Source organism: Megalobrama amblycephala, linkage group LG7 (assembly GCF_018812025.1).
Source record: "Megalobrama amblycephala isolate DHTTF-2021 linkage group LG7, ASM1881202v1, whole genome shotgun sequence".
Taxonomy (NCBI): domain Eukaryota; kingdom Metazoa; phylum Chordata; class Actinopteri; order Cypriniformes; family Xenocyprididae; genus Megalobrama; species Megalobrama amblycephala.
Window position 1 is genome coordinate 37,843,599 of NC_063050.1, and position 27,153 is coordinate 37,870,751.

At 35.5% G+C, this 27,153-nt stretch overlaps 1 long non-coding RNA gene across 3 annotated transcripts in view; it reads right to left on the bottom strand.

The window, feature by feature from the left end:
- Nucleotides 1–27,153, bottom strand: part of LOC125272487 — an 84,803-nt gene that overhangs the window by 31,030 nt on the left and 26,620 nt on the right. For 2 of the 3 annotated variants that reach the window (XR_007185853.1, XR_007185852.1), the window contains exon 3: nt 9,807–9,900. The exons of the other annotated variant lie outside the window; for it this stretch is intronic. This is a non-coding gene — a long non-coding RNA (uncharacterized LOC125272487). The remainder of the gene's footprint in view (nt 1–9,806; nt 9,901–27,153) is intronic. 3 annotated transcript variants of the gene reach the window in all.

A 27,153-nucleotide genomic window follows, 5' to 3' on the forward strand; every position in this document is an offset into this window, starting at 1 on the left:
CTCAAGAATATTATTACAGTTTGACCTGTTGCCATGGCAACAATATTTCAAATATCAAAAATCCTGTCATAGGTCTACATCTGCTGTGTATTGACATTACACTGATGAAGTTTGAAGCAAATCAGGTAAAAATAAGAGGGTGATCTCAAAACATTTCAAAAAGTGATACACTTCCTGCTGCCAGTTGGTGGCGCTATAACTTTGACTCACAATAGTCACATACATGTGATCAGACTCCTATAACGAACACACTTGTGAAGTTTCATAAAGATCAATATATGTATGCAGACGTTATAACACATTTCCTGTTTCCTTTTTCTCGCCATAAATTCGTTGCCTCGCCACGGACAAACCGTTCGAGATATCAAAAATCCCCTGGCAATTTTTAATCATCAGTGTCTTGACTTCATGCTGACCGAGTTTGGTGGCGATCGGATTAATCGTCTAGGAGGAGTATATCAAATTCCAGAGCATGCGTTTTTCAAACAACCCTTAATAGCTGACTTCCTGTTGGCGTGACGTTTAACTTAGAGCACGAAAGTTGTTCGGCCCGATGAGGTCTATATGTGTACCGAGTTTCAGACTAATACGTGCAAGCGTGTTTAATATATGGACCAAATTTTCAGACCTTTTTCAAGGGGGCGCTGTTGAGCCCCCTGCCACGCCCGGGTACCAGCTTCTGCCCGGCCCTGTTGGCCGCGGATTCCAATGTGTGTGCCAATTTTCAAGAGTTTTTGAGCATGTTAAGGCCCCCAAAAAGCCCCGGAAGACGGAAAAAAAATAAAAAAAAAAATAATAAAAAAAAAAAAAAAATAATAATAATAATCCTTAGAAAAACAAGAGGGCCCTGCGCGAATTTTCGCTTGGGCCCTAATAATCCTTAGAAGAACAAGAGGGCCCTGCGCGAATTTTCGCTTGGGCCCTAATAATCCTTAGAAGAACAAGAGGGCCCTGCGCGAATTTTCGCTTGGGCCCTAACAAGCATATGTGTAGCTTTTCACATTAAATTGTGTTTTTCTTTTTAGAATGTTACGGTAATGAAATGAGAGGGTTTTTTTTTTTTTTATCTTACACTTTTATCGCTTTATTAAATGTAGATCCAACACTCTAATATTTTCTATAAAAAATAATAAAAAATAATATGACATGTTTTTAGCACTTTTTAAAATGACTATTATTTTTTATACTGTACATTATTGTTGTGTAATGTTGTGGTGCCTAAATTCATTTTGTACAGAAAAGTACAGAATTTTAATATCAGTCATTAAATGAAAATAATTGTTTATTGGTATCAGCCAGAATTCTAATACCAGTGCAACCCTAATGTTTAGTGAATTTTCATGAGTGAGTAAGGAAATACTATATAGAGTCAAATCTTAAAAAAAAAAAAAAAAAAACTGACACACACCGACACAACTCATTGACCTGTGAAGCATTCTCCAGGTCAGCAGATTATAGAGCAGAGTTTAAGCTAAAAATGTGCAAACAGTTTAACTTTGATTACAGCCAATGAGCTCCCCATTAAAACCATTAAACTAATTACAGACTTCAGTCAATTTGTCTCCTTCAGGACAGGGGATCCACAGTCCACTCTAACACACACACACACACACACACACACACACACACACACACACACACACACACACACACACACACACACACACACACACACAGAGAGAGAGAGATTCAATGAAGCATGGAATGCTGGGAAATAGAAAAAACAAGGTAACAGAGTGTCTTTGTGCAGGACAAGAGTTTAAGTTCACAGTGTGTTCATTCAAGCATGGCGCTTTGGAAATGATTATATTAGTGCAGTTTCTGAAACACTGGATTGTTTTCTGAGTAGGTGAGCACTAATAGCAAAAGTAGTTACATGTGTTCGTGTCGAATATAATAATCTTCTAAAACTGATACAGGACAGGATGGAAATGAATGTCATGTGCAACACCAACACACTGTAACGGAAACATTTTTTTTCTACTTCAAGTATGTGAAAAACATGCATATGTTATATTAACACATTATAATACACAGATCAGGGAGAATTATTTATCAAAATCATTTTAATCACATTATAATGTTCCAAGTAATTACACAATATTAACACATGAAACTAACAGCTCCAGTTTTATAAGAACCCATGTGGTCATTATTTCCGTATTTCAGTAAAGTAATACTACCTAATTCCAAATTAAACTACAGTTTGGGTAAGATCTTCTTAAAAAACTTCTACTCAGCAAGGATGCATTAAACTGAGCTAAAGTGACAGTAAAAAGATTTATGATGTTACAAAAGATTTTTATTTCAAATAAATGCTGTTCATAAAAGAATCCTTGAAAAATATTACTATTTTAACTGTATTTTTATCAAATAAATGCAGACTGTTGAATGGAAGTGTAAATGTTACATTAAAAGTTACAAAAAAAGATTGCTCTGCTTTATTTTGCACTATGTAAATTCCAGTTTGCATGTGCTTTCCCAACAGCTGTACATTTCTAGTTTCCCCAGCTGGAATGTAAAGAAAAGTTCCTGAAGAAGGGGGAAAAAAAAAAAACTGTAGTAGATCAGTATACAGTATGTGTTCACAAAAGGGAAGGTGTAATGACAGCACACATGTTCTTATAATGAAACATGACAGAAATTCCCATATGATCTGTGGTCCTTATCTGATCCAAGGGATGCCACTGGGTTTTGGAACATCATATGGAAATTCTGTCCTTGCGATCATGCATTAAAGCCTCGTAATCCATGATTTTTTTTTCTGACAGCGGCTGATGAACAGCATGTGACAGTGTGGGTTGAGTATGGGCTGATCTTAGACCAGTATCAATGTCTCTGAGTATAAGACTGAGAATTATGAAAGAAAGATGGTCTTAAATCGTATGTCACTTCAAACCTAATCTAAACAGACAAGGCATGCCTTGTTAGTGTCTCACTGATGGGTTTCAAATGTTCTTGTAGCAATGAAAACCACTGAGAGGCCACAATCACAGAGGCTCTCGGTGATGTAAAGCATATGGCCCTAAGTATGTCAAGCAGAATTACCACCAGCATGTGTGTGTGGGTGTGAGAAAGCGTGAGGGAAAAAAAAAAAAAAAAAAAACGAGAGAGAGATTGATTTTTGTAAGCACAATGTCAGAAGCTGTAATATAACTCTTTAGCCTTATGAAAGGGCTTCTTGTCTCTTTTTTCTCTCTTCAGGATGGCAATTAGTCCAGCCATTTCATCACCTCATCACTTTAACATGATTGTATGAATGGCCTTTTTAAACCACTGGTCATTCAGTAAAGACTGCACATATATATTCACCTTTGCTTCTATCTGAAACCCTTCACAATTGTAAAGTAAGCTGTCTGGAACGCATAAACACACTCTCACACCCCTCTCAGCTCTTGTGGCTACACATTCAGACATTAATGGACACTTCCGTGTTCAATATACTCAATCTACAACCCACAGTACAAAGAACCATTGTAGCAGAGGTCAGAGAGAGGGCAGTGGACCAAACTACACACACCACCTTATCAAAAACACTTGACTCAGGTTATTCTAACATTAACGAACATCTATAAATAGAATATATTAACAGTCCATTAAAATGGTTAGTTCACCCAAAAATGAAAATTCTGTCATCATTTATTCCAAATCTGTATGAATTTCTGTTGAACACAAAAGAAGACATTTTGAAGAATGTCGGTAACCAAACACTTGATGTACTTGTAGGAAAAAAAAAAAACGAACAAACTTTGGAAGTCAACTGTTTGGTTACCGACATTCTTCAAAATATCTTCTTTTGTGTTCAACAGAAGAAAGAAATTCATACAGGTTTGGAACAATATGAAGGTGAGTAAATTAATGACAAAATTTTCATTTTTTGGTGAACTGTACCTTTAAGGCCTGTTCAAGTTTGATGCAACCAGTGTTGTTCTTGTCAACTATCAAATTATGAACTTTTTCATTTAATTAATGTTATTGTAAACTATTACAAATCATTTTTGGTAACTTAAATAAAGCTGAATTATACTATAATAGTATATAAATAATACTAAAATAACTTGAAAATATACTTGGGATGCGCCAATATTAAATGTTAATCGATTACAACAATTATTTTAATGTTATGGTCAATAACCAATAAATGGCCAAAATTACACTATCAAAATAAAAACATTAATTCTCTAAAATGCACAAAATTGCACTAAAAACTAAAACAAATTGCTTAAAAAGCTAATGAATTTAGGCATTACAATTATGTTTAGTATGACAAAATGGATATTTATGCTAAGATTTGCTAAAGATTATATTTAAAAGTGTTCATTTTGTGTGTTTAAAGATTAACTATTAGCATTAAATGACAGCAAACATAATCTAAATGTAAAAATAGAGAAAATGAGCAAACAATTAAATATCCAATCTTGGCAGATATATATCCAGTGCTCATTCGCTCGTTCAATCAATCAATCAATCTTCATAATATTGTCTGAAAACAGATACATATATAAGTGTGCAGTATTAGCCACAAAAGGATAAATTGGAGAGCAGTGGAAATGTGGCTGCTCCATGCTTTATTACCTAGAGTCTATTTCAATTTGCACCTTGATTGATGTTTATGAAATCATCTGTATGACATCTCTCTTTAGGCTGAGGAACATGTATCTAATCGTTTGGACGCTAGTTGATAATCCGTGCCAAACGAACGTCACTAAGGCCTAAACATTCCTAGCGCTTCTGCTGCATCAGCGTGGATATTCATATCTGACGCACGTCCTGCGTCAAACGGCGGCGGTTATCCGTCAGCGTTAAGAGTCTTGACAGGCGACGCTCGTGTGCTAAGTGGCAAGCTAAATGCTTTAAATGTAAATATACTACCTCTGGCACACCGTCTCATTTCCAAGCCATCCTTCATTTCACTTTGTGGCTTCACGGCTTTATGCAAATCGCTCTCGTCTCTCCTTTTCATAGTAATGGATGATTAGTATGTTATGGAAGAGAGTGTGTTTGATGGTGTTCCTACACAACATCCCTAGTGTGTGCGTGTATGTAGATGAATGTGTGTTTTGGTAGAGTTTGAACATTCTGTCCCTCGTGTGCATTCTGGTCGCCATTTTTGTCCCGTTGTTGTGATTCTTATAAATACAGGCCCGGGGGACATCAAGCATTCCGTTTGTGTCCTATTTCGCAAATCCTGCTTAAAAAAGGATTCTGGAGTGTTTCTACCTCTTCATTATCCAATGGTATTTCTCTGTCTTGCGCTGTTTGTTTTTCATAGTCTCTTCGTGTCTGTTTCAACAGTTTATCTGGTTTTCTCTTCTTTTTTTTCAGAGTGTCTTTTTTCCTCTCATGTAGCTCTGTGGTTCCCTGGGAGGAGTTTAGATGAGGACTCTAAGGAGTTTGTGGACCTCTATGGGCGTCTTTGATTCTCTCTCGGTGGTCAAATCAAGAGCAAAATGTAAACTGACCCCATGTTTGTATATATATTTGGTGTTTCCTAAGGCAAGTATCGCTATTTTAAAATGACAACTTTTCTTTTCCGCCAGCCATTACGTAAACAATAGACAAAACGGCTATTTAGACGTTGTTTTAGTAGACTCACATTCAAGTGTGGCTCCACTCTGGTATTATGGCCACTTTTGAAGATGGAAACAATTCCTGGTGGGTAAAATCATGTCCCAGACTACATTTCTCACTGAATACTCTGAAATACTGACAGGATATGGGTACTTTTGGCCCCCTAGACTTTAAAAAAAACAAACTCTTTCAGTCTACTAACCAAAACAACAAGTTTACTTACAAAGTTCACTAACGCACACATTTCCATAACCAATCAACCACAACACTTCAACCACATCACAAATTATGCATTTAATTATCTGGTGGAAAATACCATTTTAAACATTTCTGGAATAAAATATCATTTGTCTTGCTAAGGCTAATTTTATAGTTCACATTTTACATATCCAGAATACATAAACAATAGCAAATAGTCAAAATTACAGTTTAACTAGAAATGACAAGCAATCAATCAATCAATATATATATAGACTTCTTTCAAAAAAAAAAAAAAAAAAAAAAAAAATATATATATATATATATATATATATATATATTTTTTTTTTTTTTTTTTTTTTGAAAGAAGTCTCTTATGCTCACCAAAGCTGCATTTATTTAATCAAAAAAACGGTAATATTGTGAAATATTATTTCAATTTAAAACTCCTCTTTTCTGTTTTAAGATATTTTGAAATGTAATTTATTCCTGTTATGGCAAAGCTGAATTTGCCTTCAGTGTCCTTCAGAAATCATTATAATATATTCAGATTTTGTGCTCAAGAAACAAGCTGTGCCGCTTAATATTTTTGTGCAAACCATGATACATTTTTTTAAAGATATTTAAAAAAAGAACAGAATTTTCTTGAAATAGAAATCTTCTGTAACATTATAAATGTCTTAAATTATTTATTTAAGAATTTAAAACTGCAGTCCGTGACGTTTGGCGCTCTAGTGGTTAATAAACAGAACTGCATGCGTCTTGTGGAAGAACATTGTAGCTGGAGCTACTTCTCTCTCTCTCAAAATATATATATTTTGAAGACAAAAAAGTTAGACAGCAGCTTTAATGCATCCTAGGTGAATAAAAGTTTAAATTCCTTTCAAAAAAAAAAAAAGAAAAAAAAAAGGAAATCTTACTGACTCCACACTTTTGGTAGTGTGTACATAAAACCATTTTTAATAGAAAATGTGGGATTTTCAAAACTGAATTCCAGCCATCGGAGGTGTGTCAATCACATGCTCCCTTTGAGCTTTGAGAGAAAAAAAAAAAACGTCCAGGTGATGTGAGGGTAAAGACATAGTTGAGTCTATATATCATTGGAAAGCTGAAGGCTTCAGCATGGCACAAGACCAAAGTGTGTATATGTGTGTATAACAGAGATCTCCTCTAATTTCCCATGCATGTGAACTGTATTGATTGCACCCCAGGCAGTTCTTTAAACCAGCTAGTTACTGCTACCTGTAAGTGTGTGTGTGTATGTGTGTATGTTACAAACATGTGTGTGCGTCTGTGAGTGTGTATTGACCCGAGGTGTTAGTTATAGCCTTGTCCTCTGAGTGCTGACCAGACAGAACTGCCAGTCAAACTCAGGGTATGCCCAGAGCAACTGCTGATTAATTCACCCATCACACGCAGAGAGAAAAAGACAGAAAGAGAGTAAAAATATAGAACCATGAAAGTGACTGACAGTTCTTCATACAAAAAGACGAAATATGACAGTAGAAATTATACCTGTAGAGACAAATAGATGAAGCTGAGGCACACTTACTCAATAGAGACGACTAAAATGGCAGCAAGCGAGCAGGCGAGAGAGACAGAGAGAGAGAGAGAACAAAGGAAGAAGAAAGAAAGAGGGTCGAGTCAGTGGGGGGCTGTAAGCTGACAGAGCAGTTAAAGTGTAGCCAGAAGCTAAGATTACCTCTGATCACCGGTCTCACCGTCCCTTACAGTTATCGTACAGACACCTGACACACACACACACACACACACACACACAGACACACACACACACACTAAACATGCCTGTAACCAGTGTTATCGGTGCTATGAAGGATTATGCAGAGAACATCAGGATTCATACTAAACATTAGTGAATACAACATGCATACTATACTTCCATTCGAAAGTTTGGGGTCAGTACAATTTTTCTTTTGTAAGAAATTAATACTATTATTCAGCAAGGATGCATTAAATTCAGCAAAAGTGACAGTAAAGGCATTTATTAAATATTTATACTTCAAATAAATGCTGTTTTTCTGAACTTTTTATGATCAAAATAATGTTCCACTGTTTACACAAAAATATTAAGCAGCACAACTATATATATATATATATATATATATATATATATATATATATATATATATATATATATATATATATATATATATATATATATATGTGTTAGCATTTAGCTAAAATTATTACTATAAAATTAATTTCTTAAAACTGCAACTTCCTTGCAATTTTTCCACAACTTCTGGGTAGTCTAAGAGCTACTCCTCTCACCAAAAAGGGGTTGGGGGCAATATTAGCAAACTGCATGCATGGATGGACCACATACTGTGATTTGGGATGTACTAATTCTAGTCTTGCATAAGACAGAAAGCCTATCCACCTAGAAATGTACTGTTGCTCCACTTCAAAAGGACGATTTAGAACTTCAATAACAAACACATTTACTGAAATAGTGGTTTATCAAAACTACAAGCTTCATATTTCTGCTTTAAACCCTCTGCCTTGCCTCATATAGACTTCCAAAGTGAGCAGATTACTGTGAACACATTTTTACAAATTTAGGGAAACAGAAATCTGAAATACAGTATCAGTCTTAAAATATTTGTTAACATTATGTGGCGGAAATTACTTTTAATTTTTTGGAGTAAAATGGTTGCATGTTTTTGTCTTGCTATGGCTAATTTAATATTTTAAGTATCCTATACACAATTTATATTTTCACACATTTAATAGTAATGTGACCAAAAAAGAAAAAGAAAAAAAAAACACACTTGGTGACAATTTACGTTTACACACCTGAGCAAACTATAAACAATACTTCTACATACTTCTACTGCATTTTTTTAAAAAGAGTTTTATCTGTTAACAATGTGCTGTGAACTAACATAAACAATAAGAAATTTATTTTTACTGCTTGTAATTGTCAGTTTGGATCCAGCCTCTTCAGTTTGGATCCTGCCTCTTAAGAAGACCTCAGATGACCAACACCTATGAAGAGACGGCGCCAACTCCTGCGAGGACTTCAGAAGACGCAATCATCTGGATCAACATGCACATTCCCAAATTTCTATATATCCTAATTATTGTTAATATGCAATTCATTTTTCCAGGAACTCATTGCTTCTACGTTCAGTTAAACTGCTAACAGTGATTGTAAATTAATTGCCTAAATTATTACATTATTTGCTAACTGCATTCTTTAAATTGTAATGTTGACATGCGTTCTCTGTAAAGCTGCTTTGAAACGATATGTATCGTGAAAAGCGCTATACAAATAAATGTGAATTGAATTGTAATTAGTTTACATGTTAGCTAATGCATTAACTAATGTTAATGAATGGGTCATTATTGTATAATGTAACCAAAAACCTTTTTAGAAGTAAAATGTTGTGTTCTGTTGTTAGGTATTTCCAATTCAGCAACACGCCACAAATGTAGCCCGTAGACCATAAGCTGTACTTAACTCAGGATAGTCCTGTAAAAGACTGAAAGGGTAGAGTCACAAGCTGCATTAGTCTGTTGTGTGGTTGTGGCACAGAAAACCAGTGTGAGATTTAGTCAGAGAAGGTTTAGTTCTCCCCAGGTGGATGCCTCCATCTTGCCTCTGATGGCTTTGTGTTAATGGAATTAAAGTGAAACTCCAGGAATCCTCTATTCCGTCTCAGATATGCAGCTCGAACAGCTCAGCTGTGCTAAGCCCATCCTTATGCCCTCAAATCAGCTCTCTGCCACCTTTCCCATTCAAACAACCTCCTCATCCCTGTTCCCTCACTCCCTCTCTTCCTCCCTCTAACTCTCACTCATAGTATCTTAGTCCCACTTAATACCTTCTTTCTTTCCTATGTTTCTGCCTCTAGTGCGTTTTCCCCTTAACACTCTCTGATCCTCAGCTAATACCCAATTCTTTCCCTCTTTTTCACTTTTTTTTTATCTCTTTCTCCTTCTAAATTCTTTCTCTCTCTGCCACCTTGGCTACATTCACACAGTCAGTGTTTGGGATTGACATCCGTACTTACTAACAGGTGTGACTCTCGAATTCTCCCATGACAGTCCGTACAAACAACCAGTGTCAAGCCCCTTCTTGATTAATGCGATAGTTGTGAATACCACCTGTAACCAAAGTAACAGTTATAAAAGTAAATATCAGATATTTACTTTATCAGACATTCACAGGAAAGTAATTTGATTTTTTTTTTTTTTAATTTAAAAAAAAAAAAAAAAATGTATTTAGGAGGGACGCAATAAAAATGATCAAAAAAAGTAACAGTAAAGACATTTATAATGTTACAAAAGATTTCTATTTCAAATATGGAAAAAAAATGTATCATGGTTTCCACAAACATATTAAGGAGCTCAAGTGTTTTTTTGTTTGTTTGTTTGTTTTTAATCATTGATAATAATACAACAATATGAGCACCAACTCACCATATTAGAATCATTTCTGAAAGATCATGTGACACTAGAGTAAAGACTGAAATTGAAAAATTCTGAACTGAAAATTCCTCTTTAAATATTTTATACATATTTTTTAAGTATATTAACATAGAAAATAATTATTTTAAATTGCACAGTACTGTTCTTACTGTATTTTTGGTCAAATAAATGGTGAGCATAAAGGCTCAGGTATACTTCAATTTGACCGAGTTCGACACATGCGCAGTACAATTTTTTTCTACCAGACATCAGAGGGAAATACTGAGTTGTGTCATCAACAGGACATTCACTGGGCAGGATCGGAAAAGAAAAATAGTGCATCCACCATTGCAACATAGATCAGAAGATACACCAAGAGAACAAGAATCAAAAACGATGGAAAAGGATATGCTATGTACTTTCTGATCTCTTTGTGCAAACGCTCGTAAAGTTCGTTTCAAGCGTGTTGTTTTTGAATCGCTCTTTCCACACTCTTCTTCGATGACTGCACACTATGCTCAGTACTGTGCATATTACCACCTAGTAGACTCTTCTGTCCTGCTTGCGCATGCGCAGTTGCACGCGCACCGCCCGCGCGATCTCGAAATTTGGGCTGCACACGGACAGGGTGTGCGGACGTAGTATACTTTGAGCTAAAGAGACTTTTGTTGTGAATAATTTCTAAACAAAACAACAAAAAAAAATCTTGATAATTTGCAAAACAGACCATATTAAACCCTAAACTCCTTTAGGTATTTGTAACAGTAACTGATTGGTGAATGTGATTTCACCAAGTACGACATGTTCCTGGATCAACATCTTTGTTGACAAACAACATTCCAATCAACCAATCAGATTTGAGGGACATGTTTACCGTTTATGTCAAGTTTAGGCTTGCAACCAGGGTTAGGTGCTTCTACATCAATGTTATTCACCTATCTTTCCCCTCTGATTTTAGGGATAAGTTATGAGTAGGATTAGGTTTAGGGGTAGGAATAGGAATAGGATTAAGACTAAATTTTCGGACAGGTATGTTGTTCCAGGATCAACAAAATATGTTGATCCAGGAACATGTCTTACTTGGCAAAATCACGGTGACCTGTGGCGATTTCTCTCTCATTAACCATTTCAGTCTTATCAGACTCTTGGTGATTCTATGGCCATCTCTTGCCATACGCAAGCAATGATTTTTCCGGGGTTGGGGAGGTCCACAACCCTCTCCATTACATTTTTTTTTTTTTTTGGATTGTGGGGGAAACCAGAACACCCAGAGGAAACCCATACAGAAAAGTCTCCTGGCTCAGCCACGACTCGAACCGAGGACCTTGTTGCTATGAGGCGACAGTGATACCCACTGAGCCACTTTTACTTAGTAAAAAATGTGTAGCATTGCCCATTCCAACATCTAAAACCCTCCGATGACACACTGCTTATATCTCGCTATCTATGAGTTACCAAAACTCCACAAGCGAGTTCCCTGGTTGCAGAATTCGGCTGTCACACTTGCGTATAACCGAACCGCGTGTGAACCTAACTATATTTACCGCACTAAAACATGACTGACAACTGAATTCTGCTGTTACGTAGCCCTTTTTCCCCATCACTCCATGTTCCTCTCGGTCCAATTACAATCCGATCCTCACCTGCCACGCACCTCCCTTCTCCATCTTTCTCCTCGCTGTCTGAACATTCTGCCAGCTGGGTGTCTTTGTGCCTGTTTAACCGCTAACTGCTTAGGCTCCCTACAGAGATAGAGAGAGAGAGCTGCAGGGGTGGAGGAGTTCTTCGGAATACTAAAACACGTTCCTGTTTACTAAGCCCGAGCGCATCTGAATCTAGAGCAACATGCATCAGGTCAACAGCTTTTTAATATGCGAGCAAACACAGACAGTTCCCTGTCATCTGCGCTATTTTAAAGATGGTGGCGAGCGTAAATGTGAAGATGTGAGAAACTGCTGCCTAGTTTTAGCGAGAAAAAACGCTTCTGCAGATGGCTTGATTTTCATTTCAAACCAAAACAAGAAATCCCGATAATTTAGAGTACACACAAACCCGCCCTTCAGAACATGAGCTCGTGAGCAATTACAAGTGTTTTCCCGCTTTTTCCTTTTCCACAAGCTCTTTCTCTCTTCGCTCTCCCAGGCCTTTTTTCTGGTTGTGTATTTGTACAGCTGAGAGACTTACCCCGGTTCCTCTAATTGAAGGCGAATTTTATTCAGCAAGCACACTCATTCTGGGGCAGCATGTGTGAGTGTGCCGGCCGTGTATAATGATGTAACTGGTGGTAATATGCAGCACTTCCTTAGCCAACTCCAGATGGCAGAGTTCACCTCCTCTCCTCTGCTGAATGTAAAGGGACGGGCGGCTATCCCAGCATGCTCTGCAACTGAAGCTAAACAGCATTGCTCTGTGTCAGTTCCACATGAGAGGGGTGACAGCGCTGATGAGTGTCCTTTAGAGGCAGTCGTAGCTGTGGTCAGGACTGGGGAATGAGCTCTTTGATGTGCTGTGGTGGGACGCGGTGATAATGGACCATTCTTCAGATGACTCTCACACACTTCCAGAGTTCCATTTGATATGCCGTGGAATGGGGAAGTTAAGATGGCCGTCAAGCTTCATGCCCTGAAGTGATCCCCTAAGCGGCCTGACTATGTGTGTGTGAATGAGTATATATCAAGTGAATGTTGGTCTGGGCAGCTGGTCTTCCTGAGAGGTTCAGATCTAAAGGTTAGTTCTGGTTTAATCCCTTCTATTGAAGACTTTAATATGGTTTTCTCAAACACATTCTCACTCCCAAGGCATCAAAAACTGAAGCATGGTCAAATGCCTTTAGCGCCACTATTAAGACAGGGAATTTTATCATGGAATTATATGCTGGGGTATACCATTGTAATTATGACATATATGTTGTTCCAGGTGAGCTAATGAGCAAGTTTATACATCACAAAAGCTATGTATGGAGCTGGTTATACAAACATCAAAATGTAGTTTACAAATATGCACTATGGTAAAAGTGTGTTCATAACACAGTATTGTGAAAGGAACTGTGTGGAAATAAGTCTTTATTAATCAATAATCTGTCCCTGTAATCATAATTTGTGCGAAAAAGAACAAAAGTTCTTGGTGTCTAAACCTCAGCTGGAAACTGCAGTGAAATGTTTTGTAGAAATGTAGCCAGAATCACGTATTGCCAATAAGCATGGGTGGCCCATGTTCATTCATAGTGTTGTCTCCTCTCCTCTAGTTTCCTCTTATCTCAGGGCTGTAATCATCATAGACATTGAAGGGGACAAGTCCCACCCATATTTAAAAATGGCCAAATTGTCCCCCCAATATTTGATATTATTGATGCTGCTTTGCTGCACTCCATTATGCACTGCTCTGTTTGTTGTTAGGATGACAAAAAAAGTTTTAAATATTAAATTTTAGGCTGGTCTGCCTCAGTGGTCTAACAGTGCTCATCACTGTCAGAATGAGTGAGCAATCAAATCAAATAAGGTGAGGCTTGCAGTTAGCAGAAGATGAGTGTGAATTCCAACGTGTTTTAGCAGTGAAAGTGGCGAGTGAGTAGCTAAACATTTAATATTTGACGACTGAATGATTGAAATATTCAGCGACTGACAGTAATATCCAGAGATTCAAACTACTCAACATTTTTATGAAATTTCACCGTTTTGAATGGAAAACAAGCTATTATTTGATTAATATGATATGATTCAAGTAATTTATAACTGAATGTGATGAAAAATGTTTTGCGTTTTTGACATATTAGACGTACAACTAAGATTGAGTTCTATATTTAAAAAAAAATTATTTTTTGCAAATAGATTAAATTGATTACTTAATAACTACAATAGACCTGTAACTTTTTCGTTATTCCCTTAAATCCCTTTTAATCTATTATTATTGCATTCCTTTTAATAAAAATAAAAAAAATTACCCAATATTTAATGTTGTTTAATGTCTCCTCTTCACTCCTCTTTTTCAACTCTTTTGTGGCCTTCAAATGGAGTTGGAAATATTGTAATTATGTATTCCAAGCTCATGAATGACTGAGCAAAGTCGAATTTACGAGTGGACAACTCAGAATTTAGAACGATATACGAGTTGGAGAGTTAGAAGGTGCATGTCGATTTGAAACCTTATGGAAACACTTATTCATAATATAGATATCATATAATATAGGTCTTTCTACAATCTAAAATACATATCTGATCAGCAGTGAATTAAAATGAAGGATTTTGCAAGTTTTTTAATTTTACATCCTGTACAATCATTTTCATTATTTTGAATCCTGTTGTAGTTAATTGGGTTTATTGTTCACAATTTTACTCTTTTGTTTCATTTAGGCTACTTCTGTGTTTTGTTTCTGACAGGAATGTGTGACGTCATTCAAGTAAACACTCAACTTGGAGGTGTGAGTTTTCCAGGTGCACGTCTCATCTCCTCTTTTATGTCATCTCCTCATGTCCTCTCATCTTACCTCCACAAGTCTCATTTCGTCTCCTCTCATCTCTTCTCATTTTCCTTTCACCTCCTTTTCCTATCATCTCTTGTTCTCTTGTCTTCTGTCATCTTGTTTCATCTAGTCTCCTCTTTCCTTTCTCAACTTGATTTTTCATTTCTCTCTCCTCTTACACTTTGATGTAATGATGTTCCATTTAATTATCAAAGTGTAAACGGTCTGATTCATAGTCAATTTAAATTTGCACAATACATCATGATACTTACACATTACCTTACACTTATGTCTTCATTTACTTTGCTAGTCATGCCATTCCAAATATCTATAGAAGAAAGGAAGTCATACACATTTGAAACAACATGATGGAGAGTATATGATTATTAAACTGGCCACAAAGTCAGGAAATGTTCACAGCCTGGGGACAGAGCACGCTCACAAACGTTGAACAACTGCCTAAACAACACACTGCAGAGATCCCATCCTATTGTGATGGTATGTGTGTGTGTCTTTGTGAACACAATGAGAGTTAATAAGAGTATTACGAAGCTATTTGGGGCATGCAAGCAGGCCATGAGGGAGAGTTTTAGACATATTATCACTTTCTTTCAGAAAGGTTTTTGGGAAATTCACTCAATAACAATAGAAAGAGAGAGACAATGAGAGACAGAGAGAAATCTCCCAGTGACAGAGAAAAGAGGATAAAACACACTGTCTTCACTGAGATGCATACTGACTGTACACATACACACACATGAAGGTCAAAGTCAAGGTAATACCAGGAAAAAAAAAAAAAAAAAAAAAACAAATGGAGAAATGAACAGCAGCTAATGACAGCGGGGTAGGAGGTAATCAATGAAATCCCAATATAATCAGCAACTGCTGGGTAATCACAGATAAAAAGGAGGATTCTAGGTATGAATTCATCAGAGGAGCTCTTGGGAGAAACTGGAAAATGTGTCAATGAGCTCCTGTGTACCAAACCTTCATATGATTACACAGATATTCAACTGCCATTGGCTATCACGGTCCTTGGAAACAGAATAGTAAAGCGAGCTAATGTGTGGAGGAGAGTATTCATGAGACCTGTAACAAGAGGAGGGAAGAATTTCAACATGGCTGCAGGAAAAGCAGTGTTCACCTAGCACAAAAAGAAAAAGAAAAGAAAAAAGAAAAGGTATTAAAATAAATTACATTTTGGCAAGAAAGTTTTTTTTTTTTTTTTTAAATGTTTGTTTGTAACATTTTTATTAAATTCAAATTTTATTGTTAATGATAGCAATTTTTATTAGATTACATTTTTATTATATTTTTTTTCTTAATTTTTCCCTATCCTATTCCCTATAACAGCTTTAATGTTGTCTGATTGTGTATTAGCCGACTCACTAAACTGTCAAATTCAGTTTTTGGAGTGTCTGAGGGAAAGGGAACATTCAACCAAAGATGAAAATTCTTTTATCATCTACTCACCCTAATGTTATTCCAAACCCATAAGACTTTGGTGAATTAGGCTTTTAATTACATATAAACACATACAGTGCATCACATAAGGCACATTTAAGCTTCCGGGTTTACAATACAGTATGTGATGTGCTCGATCAATATTTAGGTGTAAATAAAAGCCTAAATAAAATCTGTTATCATATAAAATGATCATATCTATTCTCTCTTCACAACACTTTCAACCATTTGATTCATTTGGATTCATTTTAAGGTGCCTTTATGACCTTTTTGGATCTGCATTTTGGTTACCTGGACTTTCAATTGAGAAACATAAACCTCTGTGGTTTCAATAAAAACATCTTAGTTTGTGTTTGGAATATTAACCAAAGTCTTATGTGAATAAATGATGAAAGATTGGAAAACTAAACATGGAATTTGTTGTCATCATTTTGCCTCATGTTGTTTCAAACATTCATTTGAGGAATAAACACATGTTGTCAAGTCATGTGGACCACTTTTACAGTGTTTTGTTGAGTTTGATGAGTTTGTTAAAAGATCACATGGCATGAAAATTTTACTTTATGAGGTTTTTTAACATTAATATGAGTTCCCCTAGCCTGCATATGGTCCCCCAGTGGCTAGAAAAGGCGATGGGTGTAAACCGAGCTCTGGGTAAATTGAGAAAATGAAAGCTCAGACGACCCAATCTGGAATCTTCCCTATATGTCGTCATACGGGGAAAGGTTGAGCTACTACAGTGAGATTCGAGCACAATATATTTTTTTCCCTCGGTACTAATAAAATGAAGAACCGGACCGTTTTTAAAAGCAGGGTATCGCAATACCTTTCTAGTACCGGTATATCGTGCAACACTAATTGAGTCTACAAGCCATTGCGATACATCCACTGTCAACATTAGTGCATGGTACCGTGGCCGCAAGCTGGTTAAGGCCACACCCACCCTCCACCTTGCCCCGCCTCTCTCCTCCTCATTAGCATTTAAAGCTACAGACCCAGAAACGGCACGTCCTGAGGAAAGCTCACTGTGGAACTGGCTTGTAGTGGCTGAAATTCTGCACCAAGGCTGAATTTCGGGAAAGAGACTTCAGATACAGTACTAGGGACCACTTAGGCCTATATAAAAGCATCCAAAAAGTAGCATGTCATGGGACCTTTAAGTTTTTCCATTGTACCGAAAATAAATAACTATTATTTTAAACCAGGAAGACTTCCTTCAATAATCACCTTCACATGAAATATTATGCTGGCTAAAACACCTACATTTCAACATAAAGTACAGTACATGTTCCAGCAATACCAGCACTAACTGGCTTAAATCTGTGTTATGAACTCAATATTCTGTTTCCTTTCTGCCACTTTCACCAAGCATATTATTTGCTCCCAAATACAAATTGAATATGACACCATATGTCAGAGAAAGACTGTGTGTGTCGTATAGTGAGTTATGTATTCTTGCCATTTTCTAGCTTGATATGTGTGAGCCAGTCTGTCTGCACATGTGTGAGTGTGTCAGCGAGAGAAAATCCAAGTGAGCATGTGTGTTTCTGTCTCCAGAGTCTGACTGTAATAACATATTTCCAAAGATGACATTTAATCCATGCAAACAAATCACCACGGAGACCATCAGCGTTCCGCCAGGCTTATCCAATGAGCAGGAGCGTATCAACCCAGGCAGGAGTAATCAAAGCTAATAGATGACTGGGAGAATGGAGCGGGGACAAGCGGGCATGGGCCACTCAACCCAATCTCATATTCCAGCCATGAGAACCATCCTCAGAGACAACAACAATCTATATCCTCATTTTCAACACTCAGAGAGGAATTCAATTGAAAACAGCAAGCCTCGTTTTGCTAAATCCATTTCAATTATATTTAGCATAACACTTGAAGCTGGATCTATTTAGCAACTGGTGTGTTTTGATGACAAATATGGAATTTGATGTGTTGGCCCAAAACATAATCTATGCAAGTAATCAAGCTTATGTAGCTTCTAGCTACATAAGCTTGATTACAGCCACCAGTGCATTCCGAATATTCAATTGTATATGAAAATGAATTTATTGGACATGTATACTATTATATTACATACACTACCATTTAAAAGTTTGGGTTCTGTGTTTCTAAAAGAAGTCTCTTATTAAGTCTGCATTTATTTGAACAAAAATACTGTAAAAACAATATTATTGTGAACTATTTCAATTTAAAGGGGTACTTTACCGCTGGCAAAATGGAGTTTCAATAAAAATTGGCTGCCTATGCTGTTGAAAGGCGATAAAAAAATAATAATAAATAAATTAAAAAAAAATTGGTGCTACCTGACTATATATAGAGTATATACCAGTGGTTCCCAACCTGTGGTCCGCGGCCCACTAGGGGGCCGCAGTGATCCTCCAGGTGGGCCGCGAGATAAATTAAAATTAATTTAAATATATTACTATAATTCCTTAATTTAGTTATTAATACGTTACATTTAATACATTAAATTTATTTAAAAAATACATAAACCACGCACTCTCTCGTACGTATTCTGTGATTGTTTCGGTTCAGCCCAGGTCGTTTCTCATCATGCTGCTGTGAAATACAGACTGAACGGTGGCTGAAAACGCAAACTCTCTCAATTGGAAAAAGAAAACCTGTGTCGCTAAAAAGGTTTTGATGGATGCCGATTGTAATGAAGGTAAAGACGTTTACAGTGACATACAGCAGTCGTACATTAGGAATGCGCAAGTCCGCAATTATTGATGCGCAAACATGCCATGCATGTGCGCTCTCGACTCACTGATCGCTATAACATATTTCTGCATGAACACAGTTCAATATATCCGCATAGTTGTCTAAATTAATGTACTGTGAGTGTTTTATAACGGATGCTCGCCAAACAAGCGTGTTTTGGAGAAGTTTGAGAGGATCAGTGGTGTTACATGTGTTATATGTCAATAATTTTGAATGGAGCCGCATAGTTTTTAAATTCTGTCCTTTGGTATCTCCCTGTGGTCTTATTTGGTATGGCAGGTTGACTTGTGCTTATTTAAGTTACTGTATTACTGAGCAAAGTAGGCTACTTTTAAGTTGTAAAGAATGTCTGCAAAGTATGTTTGCAAAAATAACTATCTTGAGTTTCTTCTTTAAAGAACTAATAACATGGGGTTGAGTAATAACACTAAAAATACAAATGTTTTTGTGAATTAAAAAAAAAAAAAAAAAAAAATGTAAAAAAAATTGGGAGATGGGGGATGGGGGGGTTGATTCAGAGAGGAGGTGGGTCTTGGCCTAAAAAAGGTTGGGAACCACTGGTATATACTATGTATTTGGGTGCAGTACCAAACTTTTTCACTTTTTCCATTTATTTGAGTGATCTGAAGCATATTTTCCATATTTTCATACATTTTATGAAGTAGACATCCTATTCATAAGTAGTATGGGCAGTTTGGCAGTATTTTATTTGAATTCAACTTCTAATAAACACATAATTAGAACATGTATGTTCATTATAGCTCCGTTGTTCTCGTGCTCCGCCTTCTCACGATAACGTTGTATTAAAAATAAATATTTGCGTAGCCATAGTTTATACAGGACTGATGGGAAATTTGCATTAATACATCTTCATTCTACATGTTATGTGGTTTATTTTGATAGTCTTTGTAGTGTTAAGAGAGGGAAAGCTATGGCCTTTTTTTTCTTTTCCTTTTTTTACCTCCGCTGGGTGTGTTCTTAAACAGTAACGTTAGAGAAAGACAGCTTTGCCACTATAAATCGCTATTTTTCTGCATTAACAGGTGAATTTTCCCAAGATATTTTCAGAGATGATAGACTAGATGATCCAGAATGATAATTTAATGAAAACCCAATTTTGACAAAAAAAAAAAAAAAAAAAGATATTCAACCTATTTTTTGACTGAAAACGTTCCATCGCAACATCCGACGGGTTTTCTCAGATCGCATCACACGCATACACACATGCCTATATCCACGCTGGATACAAGTTGACACCATTAAAACTAAAAGTTTGCTAAGAAGTATTTCCTACTAAAGCAAGGTGGTATTTGACTCTGGTAAGCTTATCCATAACAGACTGGTGCGAGTGCACTGGATGGCAGTGCCCAGTGACTTATGGGTGTTTAAGTTCTGTCAGTACTGCCCAACCCCTCCGAAGCAAAATGCCATTGTGTAAGAATGCTGTTGCCATAGTGTTCCATTTTTACCATAATGCTGTTTAAATAGCAGATAAAATAAGATACAAATTTCAGTGATAAACCTACACTTACAAAAACTTCTGATAATAACCCTCTGTCGATCTGACACAAAAATGCAAAGAGCTGTCAAAAGTCCACTGGATGACGTGTTTTGCATCATCTGGCAGAGTTTTGCTGACAAATAAAAGTAAATGTCTCTGTCTAAGTAAAACAGAGAATGAGAAAACATTGTTTAATTACATAAACTATCAACAATGTAACAATACAAAGTGAGTTGAAAATCTGAGAGGTTAACAGATATATATTTTAATATATTTTAAAATGTACTTTATTGCTGTGATGTCAAAGCTGTATTTCAGCAGTCTTCAGTGTCACATGATCCTTTTAAGAAATCATTATAATATGCTGATTTGGTGTTCAAAAAACATTTCTTATTATTATCAATGTTAGATTATTATCACATTTTTTTCAATATTCTTTGATAAATAGAATGTTCCAAAGAACAGCTACGTAATCTCAATGTAAACATAAACAGAAATTAGTGCGCACAATTAAACATCCAACAGACCAATCTGATGAATAAAAAAAATACTGGAAAGTACTGGACAAGAATTTCACATACTTGCACAGAGTTTGTTTTTGGTCTATGAAAATGTTTGTTTTGGTTAAACGCCCATTTACTGTGTTTGGAAGATTAGGAGAAATGTCTTTGAACTGAATGCTGAAGTCATCATAACAGTAAGACGTGCACACTGTCATGCCAAATTAAGCTCAGCAATGGAAGACGCAAAGATTGTTCATGAGTTATCAGTTCAAAACATGACAGCGCAAGAAAGGAAAGGAAAAGAATATTTTCTGGAAATCAAGTCCTGCTTTGTTTTTGTGCCATCTTTACTACAGCAAGGTTAATGGTATTTACAAAAGCTTTGGTTTCTGGTTTCTAAGCATGTAGGATACACTCTATGGTCTGTCAGTAAGAAAAAAGGTACAAAAGCCTCATTTTTAAGTCAATTGAACAAGACCTTAGGAAACTCTCTCTGAGAAAGATAAAGGGAGAGGAAAAGTGAGATGCTTGCTGTTATTTTGTTTGTAATACCTTCAAAAGAATTGCAGAACATCAAGGAGGACTCTGAAGAGACTGAAAAAGAGAGTGAGTGAGGTAAAGACATGTTGATATTAGACGAAAGGTAAAAAGGAAGATGAAAAAGAAAGAAAGAAAAAAAAAAAAAACACACAGCATTGAGAAAAACAACTCTTGTGCTTTGAGTGGTGCTACCAAGACGGGGGACTTTGAGAGAGGTTTCCCCTCACATGAGAAATGCGTGTGTCATATGTGTAAAGGAGTGAATCGGTGGGTTTGGGTTAATCCAGAGCCAGCTGTTCGCTTCCAACGGCACAGGCGGAAGCAGGAACAAGCTGCCTGACATTTGTGTCTGATTGAAACAAGCAGCCAGAGACTGAAGCCTGACATTTGAGCTTGAATGAAAGTAACGTATTACAAAGATCTTTCTGGCTGACTGAAACAGGAGAAATCACATTCAACATGAGTCAAGATGAAACTACAAGGAGAGGAAATCTCAAAACAAAAAAGTGTCAGCTTGAGTGAAATATGTAACCCTCAAAATGCAAAGGTGACATCTTTATTTCTCTCTATTTATATCTGTATTATGATTAATAGTATTTTGTGGTGAAAAGACATTTTTGGAGTAAAAAACAGCCACCATCTTTGTGATGCTAAGGCTAATTTCATAGCATTTTTGTTATCCCATGTTTTATGTATCCCAAATACACAATTAAAGGTGCCCAAGAATGCTTTTTCACAAGATGTAATATAAGTCTAAGGTGTCCCCTGAATGTGTCTGTGAAGTTTCAGCTCAAAATACCCCATAGATTTTTTTAAATATTTTTTTTTAACTGTCTATTTTGGGGCCTCATTAACTATGCACTGATTTTTTCAGCGCGCCGCCCCTTTAATTCGCGTGCTCCCTGCCACACGAGCTCTCGATTATATTACAGCACATTTACAAAGTTCACACAGCTAATATAACCCTCAAATTGATCTTTACAAGATGTTCGTCATGCATGCTGAATGCATGCTTCGAATTATGTGAGTAAAGTATTTATTTTGATGTTTGAGGCTGTGCTCCGTGGCTAACAGCTAATGCTACACTGTTGGAGAGATTTATAAAGAATGAAGTTGTGTTTATGAATTATACAGACTGCAAGTGTTTAAAACTCTTGCAAGTGTTTAAAACAACTCTTGTCTCCCTGAATTCAGTAAGAAACGATTTAATTTTCATTTTCGCTGTTGTTCTTGCTTACCTAGTCTGTTGATTCACCTGTGCAGATCCAGACGTTAATACTGGCTGCCCTTGTCTAATGCCTTTCATAATGTTGGGAACATGGGCTGGCATATGCAAATATTGGGGGCGTACACCCCGACTGTTACGTAACAGTCGGTGTTATGTTGAGATCCGCGTGTTTTCCGGAAGTCTTTTAAACAAATGAGATTTACATAAGAAAGAGAAAGCAATGGAGTTTGAAACTCAATGTATGTCTTTTCCATATACTGAACTCTTGTTATTCAACTATGCCGAGGTAAATTCAAATTTTGAATCTAGGGCACCTTTAAATAATATTTTGTGATTTTTTCATTATATATATATATATATATATATATATATATATATATATATATACACACACACACACACACAATTGAATACTTTATATCTTTATATCTGTATACATATTTATAATTATATTATGTAATATACATATATATTAATTATAATTACAATACAGATAAATAAAAGGCATTTGATAAGTAGCAAAAAAAAAAAAAAAAAAGCAAAAAAAAAAAAAAAGGGATAAAGTACCGGTAAAAAGTTTACAAAGTAGTTTTAATGTGACCTTCATATAACATAAATAAATCTGTTTTAGTAAAATTCAGCCGCTGGGACATAAAAGTGGTTGAAGTTTAAGAAACAAGCACATATACATGCAGCCACATCACCGCACACACATACGCACAGAATGTAATTTGAAAAAATGAAGAGCGAGAGACGGAAATAGGATGTTAGTCTGTCCTGAGATGAAGCTAAATGGTCATGACAGCTTTGTGCCTTTGATGCTCCTCTGAATCGTGCTTCAGGCTTCAGAGCCCCTGAAGGTCTGAGTGTGTGTGAGCATGCAGCCAAGTGACCACCAGACTCTGGCCACTGACAATTGATGGTTTCTGACAGCTTGCTCATTATTTAGATGTAGAAAGTGTGTAACTAGAGAGAAAAAAAAAAAAAGCCATGATTCAAAATGGCAAATAAGTTGAAGGTGACTTTAGATATCAACATTTTCTTTGATAAAAATAACTACAAATCACTTGTTTATTCAGTCTCTGAGAGTGATGAAAGTAAACTGGTTTGACGATGTCCATTTGCTTAATGAATGAACAAGCTTGTACAAAGTTTTCACTTGAAATACTGTATTACATATTTAAGGCAACAACATAAATTCCATAATTAAAGGGGCTAAAATTAAATTTAATTGTATGGCCTCAGAAAATTTTAAATATAGAGCATAAGACCACCTTTATGATAATTTTATAGTGCTTTTTATAGGGCTGGACATTGACCAATTGCGATTCACAAGCTTGCAATTCGATTCCATATTGATTAATTGGGCCTATCATACAAATATCTCTCAGCTATTCCTGTAAAGTATACAGGGAAACCTAGTTGGTACATTACTAATATTAAATGTTAAAATTAACTGATTTGTAGGCTACTTAAATTTAAATTACACATAAGGATGTTTTTATAATACTAACGTTATAATAATATTTTTTTAATTACATAATTATGTTTCCACTCATTTTTGAATAAACATTTTAAATGGTGGCTATCATTAAAACATGACAGATTTATTCAAACATACATATTGAACAGCTTAAGTAAAAATGCAATGAATATGCAATATAATGCATATATTTAGAAAATGCTCCTCTCTAGAGTTGATTTTGCATTCCGTGCAATTCGCTTGAACTGAGGTGCTACAGCGATCTGTCACGTCACATCAAAAAGCGCAATCAAATTGTTTGAATTTCATAATAAAATTGACAGAATTAACAAAGAACAAAGCTTACTGCGATTTATTGGATGGAGGGAGACTACAAAGTTTTGAACTGAAAACAGCAAACTGTAAGATTGATTCTTTGTATTTAAAATCGGTATCGGTATTTCGAAATGAGAATCGATTAAAATTGAGAAATCAATAGTTTTACCCCGCCCTAGCCATAATTTTCAAGCTTGATATTGCCCCGACACAATAATTATATGGAAAATAACAGCGTGAATATTCTAAGTTTGTTCTTTTTTTGTTCCACAGACAAAAGAAAATCTTACATGTTTGGGAGAACTGTTTCTGATATGTAGGGCCCTATGAAATCCATTTTATTTTTTTCTCAAATTCCGTTTTATTTTTTCCCAAATTCCGTTTTTTCCATTTTAATTTTTCTGGATTCCCTTTTTTCAGTTTTATTTATTTTTTGACTCCATTTTAATGGTTAAATTCAATTTTAGTAATGAAAAAACATGTCTAAAAAAAAGCATCTCCCATTGACAATCAGTCTTGTTAACGTTAACTAATACTAAATCTATTAAAAATAGTTTGTCAATGAAATAAAGCTGATAACAAAATATAAATATTAGAAGAAAAATGTTTGTGAAAGACTGAATAAAATAAAGTAATAAAAAAAAAACAATTTAAAAAAGAAAAAAAGCACATACATTATTAAAAATTAAACTAAATAAAATGAAAAACTGAAAAATAAAAGCTTACTCTCCATCACCTCTGCCTCAAACCACATGAAACACACATACACACAAGCCTGGTTCTCAACGCACTTGACACCACTATTGAATGTAAGTTCAATATGAGTTTCATAACGGCAGCAGTCCTGCTCTGTTTAACCCATCTGAATGTCTCCTAAGGCTGAGACAAAAAAAAAAAAAATCAAATTGAGGTGACCTGAGAGGCAGCTTAAACAAACTCCCACTGAAATTGGGGGGGGGAGGTAAATGGCGAGATGGAGGGATGAAGGAGAAGGAAACACTGTTGGTCTGAGATATAAAATGTCACCAAAGGGTCTGTGGAGGTGATGTGGCTGTTGGCCCTAATAATCTCTCTTTCTCTCCATGTCAGTTTGTCATTTTTCCTCTCTCCCTTTCATTCTCATTCTCTTTCTCTTCTCTCTCTCTCTCTCTCACTCTCTCTTGCTGGACGATCTGTAATTATATCTCTTTGGCCTAGGGTCAGTCTGCGAGGTGACATTGCTGATGTCCTGCTGTATTTCTTTCTGGACACTTGTGGTCTTTAAAAAGCTGATTCAGGTTCAGCTAAAGCTCTATTCGGGTGAGATTAGTTTTCTAAATGACGTTCGAGTCACAATTATTGACACCTCTGAGCTAAGCTCTGTCATTTTACAATATGTCTGTGTCGTAATTTAGTAAAGTATGTCCATAAAAATGTAAGACAGAAAAGACTTAGAAAAATATAGTCTGGTCAAGCTAAGTTAATTGCAGCTTAATTATTTGCCAAAATAAGACACAATCAAAAAAATAATTCTTAATATAATGACAGTTTTTCATATTAGTTGATAAAATTTGTATATATTAAGGCTTGTGAGTAATATTTCCACAGTTAATTCTCCTATCAGTATTAATTTGGGATCAGTAGTATGTGGTATGTAAGATTAACACAATTATAAAACTGACCCCAGACCTGTATTTGTTCTCCATAAACAACATTCAACACATTGATATATACATGAAGGCTAGTTCAAACAAACAAACAAAAAATCTCACACTGTCCAAACAGAAATAAATCCAATCAGTGTGACTGATTGTCTGAAAATTAAACCAAACACGAGTCATACTAGACTATCTACAATCTATTTACAATTAAAAGTTTTTAACTATAACTACAGTACAGTCCAAAAGTTTGGAACCACTAAGATTTTTAATGTTTTTAAAAGAAGTTTCGTCTGCTCACCAAGGCTACATTTATTTAATTAAAAATACAGTAAAAAACAGTAATATTGTGAAATATTATTACAATTTAAAATAACTGTGTACTATTTAAATATATTTGACAAAGTAATTTATTCCTGTGATGCAAAGCTGAATTTTCAGCATCGTTACTCCAGTCTTCAGTGTCACATGATCCTTCAGAAATCATTCTAATATGAATATAATCTGATTTGCTGCTCAATAAACATTTATGATTATTTTCAATGTTGAAAACAATTGTGTACTTTTTTTTTCAGGATTTCTTGATGAATAGAAAGTTCAAAAGAACAGCATTTATCCTGAAATACAAAGCTTCTGTAGCATTATTCACTACCGTTCAAAAGTTTGGGGTCAATAAGAATTTTTATTTTTATTTTTTTGAAAAGAAATTAAAGAAATGAATACTTTTATTCAGCAAGGATGCATTAAATCAATCAAAAGTGACAGTAAAGACATTTATAATGTTACAAAAGATTAGATTTCAGATAAACACTGTTCTTTTGAACTTTCTATTCATCAAATAATCCTGAAAAAAAATATTGTACACAAATATTTTGTACAATTGTACACATTAAATGTTTCTTGAGCAGCAGATCAGCATATTAGAATGATTTCTGAAGGATCATGTGACACTGAAGACTGGAGTAATGATGCTGAAAATTCAGCTTTGCCATCACAGGAATAAATTACTTTGTGAAATATATTCAAATAGAAAACAGTTATTTTAAATTGTAATAATATTTCACAATGTTACTGTTTTTACTGT